Source organism: Panthera leo, chromosome A3 (genome assembly GCF_018350215.1).
Source record: "Panthera leo isolate Ple1 chromosome A3, P.leo_Ple1_pat1.1, whole genome shotgun sequence".
NCBI classification, from domain to species: Eukaryota; Metazoa; Chordata; class Mammalia; order Carnivora; family Felidae; genus Panthera; species Panthera leo.
In genome coordinates, this window is record NC_056681.1 from 63,759,977 (window position 1) to 63,774,685 (window position 14,709).

The window sequence follows — 14,709 nt, forward strand, 5'->3', positions numbered from 1 at the left end:
TGAGTCTTTTTCTCAGTGATATGTTTGTGTTTTAGGTTCAGGTTATTTTCTCTTCTCTTGTGCTTTTGTTTTGTGTTGCTTTTTTTCTGCCTCTGTCTGTGCTTGATTTTTATTTAAGTACAGGGTGGCCACCAGGTCTGGAAACACAGATGCGTACATAATAAATGGCTAATTGATGTTACAGTACAGAATGTTAAAATAATATCTCTTTTCAGACTTTATGATCACCCTACAGTGGAATTCTTATAGGCGGGTCTTTTGTTTTTGTTCAGGCATATATTGCCTGGGCAAATTATGGAGTCAAGCATAAGGTGTATTTTGAATAGAAAGGAGAAGAGATGCATAGTTAATTTTAGAGAGCTAGCTGGAATAACATTGATACTGCGTTTTCACAAGGACTGAAACCAATCCAGCAAAAGATAAGTGTGATATTTAATGGATTGTCAGATGATATTATGGCTAATACAGTTTGGGAGATGCTGTATAGCAGTGGCTTCAGGAGTGTATCAGTTGAAAAATGCTCAGAGGAGTTGGCCAAATGGTGATGACATTAGGAGACCGTGTTTTTTTTATTTTTTTCATTTTGTTTTTTTAGGCCTTAACTTTATTATTTCAGAGTAATGCCTTGATAATCATAAAATCCTTCTTAGTCACATGTGAATGAAAACTATTCTATACCCACAGATCTAGGTGAGAATTACTTGTCCACAAATGTGCATGAGACATCTCAACACATTTAGATACATATTTCTGAATTTTTGCTACTTTATGCATTTAGTTAATGCTGCAGAATGCTTAGCACAGTTTACTTGTGTATGTTTGTAAGTGTTTATTAGATGTAAGAAGCTTTATACTTGGAGCAGATTATGCTTCTGGAAAAAGCTCCAAAAGGAGGATGATTGGGAACATGGACACTGAAGTCGGACTACTTGGATTTGTATTCCTGTCCCACCACTCTGTAGATGGATAACTTAAAGCAAGTTACTTAATGTTTCTAAACCTCAGTTTTCTCATTTGTAAAATGAATGATTATATATATATATATATATATATATATATATATATATATATAATTTTTAAAATCTTGTATTATTTAAGATTTTAAGTAATCTCTACACCCAATGTGGAGCTTGAACAAACAACCCTGAGATCAAGACTCGCACGCTGAGCCAGCCAGGTGTCCCAGAATGGTAATATATCTTATAAAATTGTTAGCTTGAGACAGTCCATGTAAAGCTATTCCTATAGAGCCTGGCACACGTAATCACTGCCATTGGAGTGCCTTCTGTTACTGTCGTCGTTACTATGACTACTGTTACTATTAGTACATGATAGGTTGAAAGAGTACCTAACCTAGGCAGAAGACACAGTTTGAGGTTCCCATAGAAACTGTTTTTCTTAATGTTTGTTTATTTTTGAGAGAGAGAGGGAGAGTGTGGGCAAGGGGCAGAGAGAGAGAGAGACAGAAAGACAGAGGGTCACAAATGGGTTCCTGCTGACAGCAGAGAGCTAGATTCGGGGCTCTAACTCATGAACCATGACATCATGACCTGAGCCGAAATGGAGTCAGATGCTTAACCCACTGCACCCAGGTGCCCCACCCATAGAAACTATCAATGGTTCTGTGACTTCTCGAGTTACTTAGTCTTTCTAGGATTTAGTAGTTTTAATATGCAGTATAATATTTTTACCTGAGTTAAGGCAGAAGGCTGGACCATATGATATCTTGAGGTCCTTTTGATTCTAAAATCCAGAGTTCTATTGTAAGATTCTCATTTTCTGTTAGAGTTTGTTAGCTACGTAAGGGCAACAACTGTGTTAGTTTTGTATGCTGCTCTGTCCATGTATCTATATTGTGTCTGTAAATACTTGCCGAGTAAAGTTTTTCATAGAAACAGTATCTTGTAATGAGAGTAGACTAGGGAGTAGGAAGAGAGGAGAGAGGTTAGCATTCCTTCTCAAGGACTGAATGCTTAACTTGTTAAAGGTATGAACACAAATCTCTTGCTGTTCAATTTTTATTTACTAAATAAATACTTCTGCTAGCATTAGGCACTTTGGAGAACAAAGATAATTTGAATCTGCTGTTTGGGGGAGTGAGGAAAGGAGTAAAACGTATGTGATTAATTATACAAGGTAATAAGTAAAAATGTCATAAAGAAATTAGAGGTATATGTTATATATTTAGAACCTTTTTAGAATGTATGAAAATCAAATGGCAGTATAGAGTATCTTGTAATTGTCTTGTTCTGCTTTTAGAAAGCAGGTGCTTGAAAAAACATCAAGGTCATGAACTTTAGGAGAGTTTCTTTTGGGTCAAATTTGATACATAACCTTGAGAACTCTGGGGGAGACTTAAAACTAGTATTTGTAGAGGAGATTGATGAATGCAATTTAATAAACTAACAATCACAATGCATTTTTGCCTTTCTATGAAAAATTTTTTCGTAGAAGCATAGTTACATCTAATGCCGTATTAGTTTATGAACATTTTTAATCCTACAGAACATTGTCATGGTACATTGAGTACCTCTATACCCACTACTTAAATTCAACAGTATTTATATTTTTACCATGTTTGCTTTATATAATCTTTGCTGAACATTTCAAAATAAATTGTAGATACCACGTTACTTCACCCAATACTTAAGTATGAATCTACTCCCCAAATGTCGTTTTCTTCCTACCTACAATATTGTCATCATGATATATAACGCGGTTGTCTAATCTCCAGAAGTCATCTAATCCCCGTCCTTATGCAGATGTCCCCAGCTGGGTCAGAAATGACTTATATAGTATTTCCCTTCCATACCAAGATCCAGTGAAACATCATGCATTATTGTGCTGCATTTGCTGTTGTGTCTCAATTCTCTTTTAAATTTAAGCACCTACTTAAAAAGTGACCATCTTTTTTTTTTTTTTTTTTTTTTAAGTGACTGTCTTTTTGAAGAGACTGATTATCTTGTAAAATGTCCTGTATTCAGAATTTGTCTGATTCTTTGAGGTCTTGTTTAAAACTTACTCCTTTGTCTTCTGTAAACTCTTAAATTAGAGCTAAAGACTGAGTTAAATTCAGGTTAAACATTTTGGCCAGGATGCTTCATAGGTGATGTGGCTTCATCCTTCACATCAGAAGGCACAAAGTGCCTGATTGTCACACTGAGTGGTGCTAACTTTGATCACAGGTGAAGTTGGTGATTACTAGCTAGCCCCATGGACAAGTAACATTTTCCCTTTTGTGATTATCCGGTATATCTTGGCATATTTTGTTACCATGTAAATCCATTTCTTCTTTAGAATTTTACTTAATGGATTTACTGATTTCTCTCTCTTTTTTTTTTCTTTTAAGATTTTAAGTAATCTCTCCACCCATTGTGGGGCTTGAACCCACAGCTCCAAGACCAGGAGTTGCATGCTCTACTGACTAAGCCAGGTGCCCCATGATTTTTTTTTAATAGATGGATCTAGGGGTGCCTGGGTGGCTCAGTTGGTTAAGCATCTGACTTCAGTTCAGGTCATGGTCTCATTGTCTGGGTTCCAGCCCAGAGTCGGGCTCTTGTGCTGACTGCTCAGAGCCTGGAGCCTGCTTCGGATTCCCTGTCTCTCTGTCTCTCTGTCTCTCTCTCTCTCTCTCTCTCTCTCTCTCTCTCTCTTTCTCTCTCTGCCTGCCCCTTCCCCACTTGCACTCTGACTCTCTTTCTCTCTGTCTCAAATAAATAAACATTAATGGGGCACCTGGGTGGCTCAGTTGGTTAAGTGTCCAACTTCGGCTCAGGTCATGATCTCATAGTTTGTGAGTTTGAGCCTCACGTCAGGCTCTGCGCTGACAGCTCAGAGCCTGGAGCATACTTTGGATTCTGTCTCCCTCTGTCTCTGCTCCTGCCCCACTCACACTGTGTCTCTCCCTCTCTCTCTCAAAAATAAATATTTAAAAAAAACAAAACAAAAAGATGTATCTAGACAGGAGTCACCCAGCTATGGCTCGTTGGCCAAATTTTTTCTCCTGCCTGTTTTTGTAAATAAAGTTTTATTGGAACACAGCATGCTTATTTTTTACGTATTGTCTATAGCTGCTTTCCCACAGCTGTGGCAGGTTGAATAGTTGTGACAGAAACCATATGGCTCTGCAGAGCCCCAAATACTTATTTTATGGTTCTACAAAGAAAAGTTTTGCTCATCCCTGATGTAGTATGTATATATTGTCCCCTTTTTCTCATCGTATTGGTAGTAGTGGTATAAAAGTGGTGTTTATGTATTTGGTGTTCATATAATTGTATGTAGCTTTTGTTGCATCCTGATGTTGTTCAAGGTATAACTGCTTTTAACATGGGGAGACTTGTGAAATTTCTGCTTGTGTCTCCAAATCCATAAAGTATGGTGTTGTACATGGCCTGTACAATCATATGTTAAACACACAGAAATCTATCAGGTATAAAAAGAGTTATAAAGAATAATGAACGCCAAAGTAACCGCTACTCAGCTTAGTTTAGGATATAGGACATTCCACCATACTTGAAGCCCTTCTGTTACCTTCACAGATTCCATCCTTTCTTTCCCACTGTCCTGAATTTTGTGCCTGCCTACCCTCACATATATGATCTCCATGTGTGGATCTATGTCTAAATAGCATCTACTGTTGTTTTAAGAGATTTTGGAGTTTTTGTGCCTGATTGTATATGGAATGCTTTTTTATACAATTTGCTTTTTTCACTCAGCATGTTTGCAGGGTTTTTCCTTGTTGCTCTCTTCCTCTCTTTTTAATAGTATTGCATATGTATTATATAGTATTCTATTAGACAGTTAAAACACATTTGTGTAATCTCTTTGGATGGACATTTGGATTATTTTTGTAAGTGTAAACAATGTTGCTAAAATGCAGTTTACATGTCTTTTGATACATATGTGTGAGGGTTTCTCTAGAGCCTATACTTAGGGGTGTAATTGCTGAATTGTAGGCTTTTCTCATTGTACAACCTACTTAGGTATTTCCACAATTAACTCCAAAGTGGCCGTAGCAACTTAAGCTCCCATCAGTGGGATACAGAAGTTTCTGTTGCCCTATATCAATGGTGCAGGTGGTGCCCTGTGTAAATACAATATTGGCCATACATGGAACTTAACATTTTCTAGTAGCCACTTTAACAAAAAGGAGCAGGTGAAGGTAATTATATTTTATCTAGTATATTAAAAATACCATATCAGTAAGTAAACAGTACAAATTAATGAGATTCTTTTACATTCTCTTTTATTAAATCTTTGAAATATGGTATGTATTTTGTACTTAATAGCATATCTCAGTTTGGATTAGCCACATGTGGCTACTAGCTGCTGTATCACAGCAGAGTTCTATGTTCTTGTCTGCACTTGGTATTGAGAATTTTTTTTCCTTCAATTTAATGAGAGAAACACTGTTTCGTGACTTTAATTTTATGTTTTCCTCTTACTAGTGTGGGTGAACATTCTCATATGTATAGTGGCCATTTGAATTTCTCCATGTATTTGCTGTTACCATTTGCCCCTTTTCTTTTAAGATTTTATTTTATTTTTTTGAAGTTTGTTCATTTTGAGAGAGAAAGAGTGCAAGTGGGAAGGGACAAAGAAAGAGGACAGAAGAGAATCCCAAGCAAGTGCTGTGCCATCAGTGTAGAGCCTGGCACGGGACATGACCTGAGCAGAAACCAGGAGTCCGACACTTAACCGACCGAGCCGCCCCGGAACCCAAGATTTTATTTTTAAATAATCTCTACGCAGTGTGGGGCTGGAACTTACAACCCTGAGATCAAGAGTCTCACGCTCTGCCAACTGAGCCAGCTAGGCACTCCCATGTTTTTCTTGTTTTTTTGTTTTTTTTTAATGACAAAATCTTGTAGGCATAAATACAGACTTCCTTTTAAATTAGAATGCTGCTGTTTTTCTTAATTGTATTTAAGAGTTTTTAGGGATTAATTAGATGGCGGGTCTGTAAAATGACACAGACATTTTAGTGGTGCCTGACTGGCTCAGGCAGTGGCGTGGCTCTTGATCTTAGGGTGGTGGGTTCAAGCCCCATGTTGGGTGTAGAGATTGCTTAAAACTAAAATCTCTAAAATCCCCCAAATCCTGTTTTAACCTCAAGGCAGTTTTAAAATAATTCCCAAAATGCTTGGATTGAAGTAGATGCTTGGAAGGGTAGTACTTGAATGGTAATATGGGGGTGGGGGATAGGTTGATTGCTTTATACTTAAGGTAAACAATACTTTGTGTATGTTTTTAAAAAATTTTTGTGCATTTTTAAAAATTTTATAGAGAGTGCACACGTGAGGTGGGGAGAGGGGCTGAAGGAGAGAGAAAGAGAATCCCAAGCAGGCTCCACGCTCAGCACAGAGCCTGATGCGGGGCTTGATCCCACCACCCTGAGATCGTGACCTCAGCCGAAATTAAGAGTTAGAGGCTCAACCAACAGAGCCACCCAGCATCCGTGTGTATATTTCTTTTCCTCTATACATTCCTCCGTTTGCTCAGTTTGCTCCTTTCCTTAACTCTAAGCTCAGAGACCTGTAGGAAGAGCTAAGCTGAATGGATTCTGGTCTAGAGCCAAAGATGTTCTCAAAAAGGGCTTATAGGGCTAGACTGATGTGGGAGTTGGGGATGCTTAATGCGGAGCCTCTGGAAACAAACCAAGTGATAAATTCATTAGTGTACCTTCTGTCTGCAGTAAGTGGGTGTGATTGACTGGGTGCTTTAAATGTGAAACACTGAAAGTAGAATTGCTGGAAATCACCATTGAAATGGCTCTGTTGTCGGAGAGTTTACACAGGCATTGGGGACAGTGACAGAAATATAGCTCATTTCTAAAATGGACAGATTCCTCAGGAAGAAGTGCATGAGTGTGTGGAGGTTCTGGTGCATTGTGGTGGCAGTGATAATGAGATTTCCTAACAGGCTGGCCAAGTACACAGTAACAGGCTAAGTAGGAACTTAAGCTTCCATGTGTGAGCAAAGCCCTTGAGGAGAAATTTACTCATCGTGGTGGAATTAGCCATTCCTGGAAATGTTGGTTGACTCGGAAAGTAAAAGCAATAAAAGAGGAGGTGTTATTTCTTAGGCACCTTGAATGATTTGGTTAGTTCACTGAAAGGAGATAGGACTACTTCGGTGGGAATGAGAATGATGTTCCTGGCCCATGTAAGGCCTAGGCGGGGCAGGTTATAGAGGGAGGTTCCAGACTGGATATTTTGTACTCAGTGTCACTTGGGGAGTGGAAGGCCATTAAATCTTTTTGGGATAGCTAAAGTATGTTTTAGGGAAATGAGGCTGGTGGTAATCTGTAGGGTCGATTGAAGGAAGGGGAGAGTGAAGTGAGGGGGGCCAACTAGGAGGCAGTTAGATAATCCAGACAATAGGCGATGATGTTCAGGATTAGGGTGGAGGATAAGAGAGACACTTAAAGGGAGAGATTTGATGGAACATAATGATTTGGTGTATCTCTGAGTGGATTTATATAAAAGATTTATAGTTTCTAGCCTGAGTTACCAGAAGAAGGAGTTTGAATAGGGAGATTAATGGGCAGTGAATACAAATAGATTGGCATATGAAGGTGGTTTGGTGCACAGGTGAAGATTTTGGTTATGTTCTGTTTGAAGAGATATGTAGCCAAGCTTAATGAATAAAGCAGCCAAGCTTAATGAATAAAGCAGCCAAGCTTAATGAATAAAAATCTGAGAAGTCAATATAGAAGTGATAGCTGAGAGGCACCTGGCTGGCTTAGTTGGTAGAGCATGTGACTCTTGATCTTAGGGTTGTATGTTCGAGCCCCATGTTGGGTGTAGATACTACTTAAAAAATATATATATATATGAAGGGCATCTGGGTGGCTCAGTTGGTTGAGTACCTGACTCTTGATTCGGTCATGATCCCTGGGTCGTGGGATGGAACCTTGAGTCCAGCTCTTCATTGAGCTGGAGCCTACTTGGGGTTCTCTCTCTCCCTCTGCCCTGCTCACAACCGCTCTCTCTCTCTCTAAAAATTAAAAAAATATGTATATATTAAAAAGTGGTAGCTGAAGCAATGAGATTGGGTCAAAGGGGAGATACTATATTTTGGGTTGAAGGCTAATTACTATTTGGGGGACCCACTTCCCTGTTGAAAGTTGGAGGCTGGAGGAAAAAGCAGGGGCATGAATGATTGTGAATGTTGTGTTTTTTGTTTTTGTTTTTTTAACATTTATTTATTTTTGAGACAGAGAGAGAGCATGAACAGGGGAGGGTCAGAGAGAGGGAGACACAGAATCTGAAACAGGCTCCAGGCTCTGAGCTGTCAGCACAGAGCCCGACACGGGACTCGAACTCACGGACCGCGAGATCATGACCTGAGCCGAAGTCGGCCGCCCAACCGACTGAACCACCCAGGCGCCCCATGAATGTTGTGTTTTAAAAGTCTGCAGAAGTGGAAAGAATTTCAGGAAAGGGGAGGTGTTATCAATAGTGTGAAGTGCAACAAAATACCTTATCTTGAGAAGCCTACTTTTTAGGACCAGACTGATGAATTAGCTAATTCTATCAAGAAATAGCTAATTCTACCAAAAAGACCTCAGTGTGTGAGTTGTTTTGCCAGGAGTAGTGGTGCTTTTTGTAATGATATAGTTACATATTATATCATGAGAAACATTCTGAATATGAAATATTCTATATATGTTGGTCATACTATGACCATGCTTCAGGGTGAAGTAAATTCACTTTTGTGGGTGTTAGGACCGTAACGATGCAGTAGAGTCATGTTGTGTCACTACTCATAATCATAGCACTAAAGATAATGAAACCTACAAATAAAATTCACTCTGAAAGCCTCCTGAAACTTTTGCTGTCTGATTTTGTTCTTAATTTGGTTTTTGTAATCTGGAGCCATTTATTTGGGAGTGAAGAGAGGACAGAGGACAGCTAGAAGTAAATCATGTAGCCCTGAAGTTATTTTATTGTCATTGCCCATTGAAAAACTATTGGGATTAGGGGGCACCTGGGTGGCTCAGTCAGTTTAAGCATCTGACTTCAGCTCAGGTCATGACCTCACGGTTTGTGGGTTCGAGCCCCACATTGGGCTCTGTGCTGACAGCTTGGAGCCTGGAGCCTGCTTCAGATTCTGTGTCTCCCTCTCTCTCTCTGTTCTTCCCCTACCTGTGCTCTGTCCCTCTGTCTCAAAAATAAATAAACAGTAAAAAAAATTTTTTTAAAGAAAAACTATTGGGATTAGGAAAAGCAATTATTTTAGTTCTGGGCTGCTTTGCAGATGTTAAAAAGGTGTGAATTCTTGTCAGTATGTTTTAAGTCAATCTTGTAGTAAAACAAGCACAAAATCATGACAAAGTTCAAACTACATTTGTTTCATCATCCACGTAGTCAAATAAAGATAGGACATGAACTCCTTCTGATTTCAGCAACATTAGCTAAAAAATTTACTATTAGGGTCAAGGGAAAATAATTCTTTTGTCTTAAAATATTAAGCTTTTTTTTTTTTAATGTTTATTAATTTACTTGGAGTGGGGAGGGGCAGAGAGAGAGGGAGGGACAGAATCCCAAGCAGGCTCTGCGCTGTCAGAAGCCTGATGCGGGGCTCAAACTCATGAACCTTGAGATCATGACCTGAGCAGAGATCAAGAGTGGGACGCTTAACTTACTTAGCTACCCAAGTACCCCAAAATATTAAGCTTTTAATGGACACATGCAGGTAGCTGGTGATAACCAGCTTTATATTGGCCTAAACTACTTACTTTCTTTAGTCCTTGCCTCTCAGTCTTCTTCCAAATCTGTTAGGACCCAAAGTTTTTAAAAGCCATGGAAGTAGTGAGGAGGAACAAACTGATCATAAACACAATGTGGATGGATCTTGGAGACGTTATGCTAAGTGAAAGAAGCCAGACAGAAAAGGGCACATACTATATGTTACATGTACATGAAATTCTGGAAAGGCAAAACTATTCTATGGACAGCTCGTTAATGGCTAAGTCTGGAAGTGATGGGGAGATTGGTTTCAAAGGGGCGTGAAGGAACTTTCTGAAGTGATAGAAATGTTCTGTATCTTTATTGTGGTTGTGATTACCCAAGTATCTATATTTAACTCCTCAAACTGTGCACATAGAATAGGTGCATCTTATTACACGTAAAAACAGCCAGGAGTCTTTAGCAGCGGGAAGGAGTTGGATGGCAGAATGGAACTTTGTTGATTGGACTGTGTTCTGACATTTTTATAGTGAATTGACCATTTTGACAGTAAAGCTGTCTAACATTGGTGGAAACTCCTTGATGTGTCTGACAGGGAGTGTATATGTAAGAGAACGCAACTGAGATTAACGCAGTGATTTTTGCTACGTTTGAGATGCAAGTAAACATATATATAATTAACTAAAACATTTGGGTAATATCCAGTTAACTAAGTTTCTCCCCACCCCATCTGGTTTGCTGGTTTCAGAAGTCATTGAAAGGATTTCAGTAATGAAAAAGCCTTTAAAGGATGTTTAAATACAGTTGAGCCTGGTTGGAAAAACTTGAGTTCAAAATGTTATCCACAGGATAGTCATTCTCTAAACACCAGGTATTTTCTTCTCTGTCGATTTATGTATGGATAGTTGATCTGAGAGGTAAACTATAACTTTATTTTGCTGTTTGACTACGTCTGATTTCATTTATGCACTAGGTTGGTTATGGTAGACTAAGTTTGATTTATGGTTTATAATGATAATGATAGCTAACATTTTTAAGCACTTACTTTATGCCCAGCACTGACCTACAGTTAACCTGCACTATCTCATTCATTTACTACAACTCTGTGACATAGGTGCTTTTAATACTGCTGTCTTTTAGACGAATATATCACGGCTTTAAAAATTAAATAATTAGGTCAGGGTCATACAGTAAGCGGTTGAGCTGGCATTTGATTCAAGTCTATTTTGTGGTAAAGCCCATACCATTTTTTTTTTAATGTGAAAAAAGAAGTCTTGAGGGGAAGAGTGGTGATTTAAAAGAGGGCATAACTTGGTTTTCTGCGGATTCTGTAGCCCACGCTAAATGGATCTTGAGTACCAAAGAATGTGGCATTTCTAGCTTTTACAGCCCTTGATGTCAGGCAGTGCTTCACGGATCTGAGCTAATGGCAGTGATGGCTATTGAAAATGAGGTTTCTGCCATTCCCAAGGTCATCATCCAGCAGTCTGTCTTTTGCCCTTAGGAGATCCTTTCTCTTCCTCTTGTGCTCCTCTTCACTCCTGACATCCTTCTAGCATTGTCTCAAGTCAGGTTCCTCTGGAAGGCCTCATGGAAACAATATTCCCCGAGTTCTTGCATGTTTATGAGTTTGCATACACTCTTCTATACTTGCAATTCGTTTTGCTGGGTGTAAAATCTGTGGCAGATATTTTCCTGAATTTCTTCAAGATCACTGTTCTTGGCTTATGGCATTTCTGTCAGAGTTGACGATGTATATATATAACCTGTACGTGTATATATAACCTGAATGCATGTTATTTGTAGTTCAGATATGCAGGTAGTCTAATTTTTAACACATACTATACATATCCAAACAGTGACAGGTTTTTCTCTCATTAAAATAGCAGCTAAAGCAAAAGGCCATGGTCAACAAAAGTTATTTCCATTTTATGACCTACCTGTTCCTTATTGAGGGACTAGGGGAGGGATTAACAAATGGTACTATTGTCCCAAAGTTGGAATTTTAGCTATGCTTTTGAATTAGAACAAGATCTAAATTATTGTCACATCTGGCGAACCTTACTTATAAGTTCACAAAATCTGCAACTTAATTGATTTGTTTTCATAGTATAATCTAATCTAGAGCTATAGTTTCCAACCTTTGGGGTTTTTTGTTGTTTGTTTGTTTTTTGGAAGGCAAGCAAATATTAGAATTAGTTGGAACGATGGGACGCCTGGGTGGCGCTCAGTCTCTTAAGCGTCTGACTTCGGATCAGGTCATGATCTCACAGTTAGTGAGTTTGAACCCCACATTGGGCTCTGTGCTGACAGCACAGAGCCTGGAGCCTGTTTCAGATTCTGTGTCTCCCACTTTCTCTGCCCCTCCCCCTCACGCTCTGTGACTGTCTTTCTCTCATTAAAAAAAATTAACAACAACAGAAAAAGAATTAGTTGGAAAGACCTGGGAGCACCGCACGTGTAAATTCCAAATGAAACACTAGTTTTGGAGCCAGATTAATTTATATTCCCATCAGTTACATCTCTGTTACTGGAGCTGGATGTGGTAAATGCCTAGTTATCCAGCTGTAATAAAAAAATGTTGAAAGTATCAGTTTAGCATTTATTCAGACCCTTTCGAACTTTCCATACCTGTTATTTTTTCAGAAATCTTAAGCAAATGCCACTAACACTACAATTCAGGGTTGATTTGGAAGAAGAGAGAACTTTTGGAAAGGAGGATGAGAGCCAAATGTTCTGTTTCTGTGAATTTAGTGAAGGGGGAAAAAGTATTCTTCCTTTGCTTCCCAGGGAAGCGGAGACTAGTGTTTAGGATTTGAAGCAGATATTTGTGAAGGATACTCTCCGTAAGGCTCTGGTTTGGTATTGGTACCGTGTGACTTCCAAGCATCATCATTTAGAGCGGGAGCTGGTTACGGACTTTATTACTGCGATCACTAATTTTACTCTTTATTTTTCTATTTTAAAGTTTTTTTTAACCTTTTTTACACCCAACATGAGTCTCAAATTTACAATCCCGAGATCAAGAGTTGCATGCTCTACTAACTGAGCCAGCCAGGTGCCCCAGGCTATCATTAATTTTACCAACATATTATACTCGTAAAAGCTGTTAATCTAGGCATTGTGTCTAGCAACAGGTTGGTAGTGAAGAATACTTGGCTACATTGTAGAAACATTTCTTGATAATCCTTAGGAGAATATATGACCTCAGTTAAAATGTGAAAGTAGAAAGAGGCACTGTTCTAAGCATTTCACCTGTATTAGCTTTTTAAATTCTCACAGCTCTCTTAGGGTAGGTTTTATTTCTCACATTTTATAGAAACTGAGGCACAGAAAAGGTTAAATAACTTGACAAGATCACCTAGCATATAGGAGGTAAATGCACATCCAGGTAGTTTGGCTCTAGAGACCTTGCTTTAACTTCAAATACATAGAATAGAGCGCATTGAGGAAATACATTATAATAAGAGATGAAAGCTGAGAATTTTTCAAACTTGTGAAACCTGGATCATCTGACTCAGAAAGGTAAGCGATTCTTAACCTCAAACTGTTTAAAAGTCCAGGGTGTTAGCAGGGATCTAGGACTATAGTACACAACATAAAATTGTATCCTGTTTCTGCTTATTTTTTCCCCCCCGCTATTGAATTACACATTTTTAGTATTCTGGCTAGTTTGAACATAACATACCAGTACTGTTCTTATGAATGCTATAATTACTGTTTGTTTTCAGCAAGAATATTTCTTGTAAATTTGCTTTGCCTTAGATTTCTTCATTTCTAAATGCCATTTTACTACCTTTACAATTGACTTAAAATTTTTTTTTTCTTTTTTAAGGTAGGCCACATGCCTTTTTTTTAAGGTAGGCCCATGTGGGGCTTGAAGTTATGACCCTGAGATCAAGAGTTGCATTTCTACCCACTGGGGCAGCCAGGTACCACCCCTCCCCATTTTTTCTTAAATGTTTTTTTTTCGTTTTTAAAGAAAAAATGCTCAACATGGACCATTGACTTTTTTAAATTCAGAGAAACATGCTTCATATTTAATAATGGAAGGCAATAAGAAAATAACGTTGATTTAACTTTATTTTGGTGATGTATTAGTAGTCTATAAAGCTCAGTAAAGACACTTTTATATATCACAGTGAAAAAAAGGAAGTGATATACGCCCAGTTGTTTGTTTTTGTTTTTGGTTTTTTTTTTCCCCTAAGTATGTGCTCAGGGTTGCCTGAATGGCTCAATCAGTTAAGCATCCAACTCTTGATCTCGGCTCAGATCATGCTCTCATGATTTGTGAGATCAAACCTTGAGTTGGGCTTTGTGCTGTGCTGCTTGGGATTCTCTCTCTCTTCCCTTCTCTGTCCCTTCCTCACTTGTGCATGCACTCTCTCAAAATAAATAAATAAACATTAAAAAAAAATAACAAAGTGTGTGCTGTTTAAAGTAAAATGTATGGAAAGCTTATAATGAGGAAAATAAATACTTTTCTACAGGAACAATTTTTGATATCTGTGAGCTTTTCTGGTAATTCCATTATCTTTAACTAAAATATTTATACAACTATTTAATGAATTTTTAAATTAAAAAATTTTTATTTATTACTTTTTTAAGTAAGCTCTACGCTCATTGTGGGGCTTGAACCTCACGACCCCAGGAATCACATGCTTGATTGACTAAGCCAGCCAGGCGTTCCAATGATTTTTTTTTTTTTTTTTTTTTTTTAATTAGACATAGTTTGATTTTCTTCTATGGAAATTCAAAGGAGTTTTCTGCCATCTAGTTTTGCTAACAAGTCCCATGTTATTTGGACTCTTGTTTTTGTATAGATGACTTTCCAGCTTCATACCTAAAAGCTTAAATAATTTTTTAAAGTTGTGCTTAAAAAACACATAAAATTTACCATCAGTTTTAAATGTATACTAGTATTAAGATATGTTCACATTCGTGTGCAGTGGATCTCCAGAGTTTTTTCATCTTATAAAACAAACTAGGGGGCACCTGGGTGGCTCCATCAGCTAAG

General features: G+C 38.2%; 1 protein-coding gene across 2 annotated transcripts in view; it reads left to right on the forward strand.

Moving 5' to 3' along the window:
- PPM1B (protein phosphatase, Mg2+/Mn2+ dependent 1B) overlaps positions 1-14,709 on the forward strand; it is a 95,104-nt gene that overhangs the window by 8,277 nt on the left and 72,118 nt on the right. Inside the window, exon 1 of one of the 2 annotated variants that reach the window (XM_042932152.1) lies at positions 13,534-13,624. The exons of the other annotated variant lie outside the window; for it this stretch is intronic. The gene's annotated coding sequence lies outside the window, so the exon portion shown is untranslated. Of the gene's footprint in view, positions 1-13,533; positions 13,625-14,709 lie in introns of those variants that run through there. 2 annotated transcript variants of the gene reach the window in all.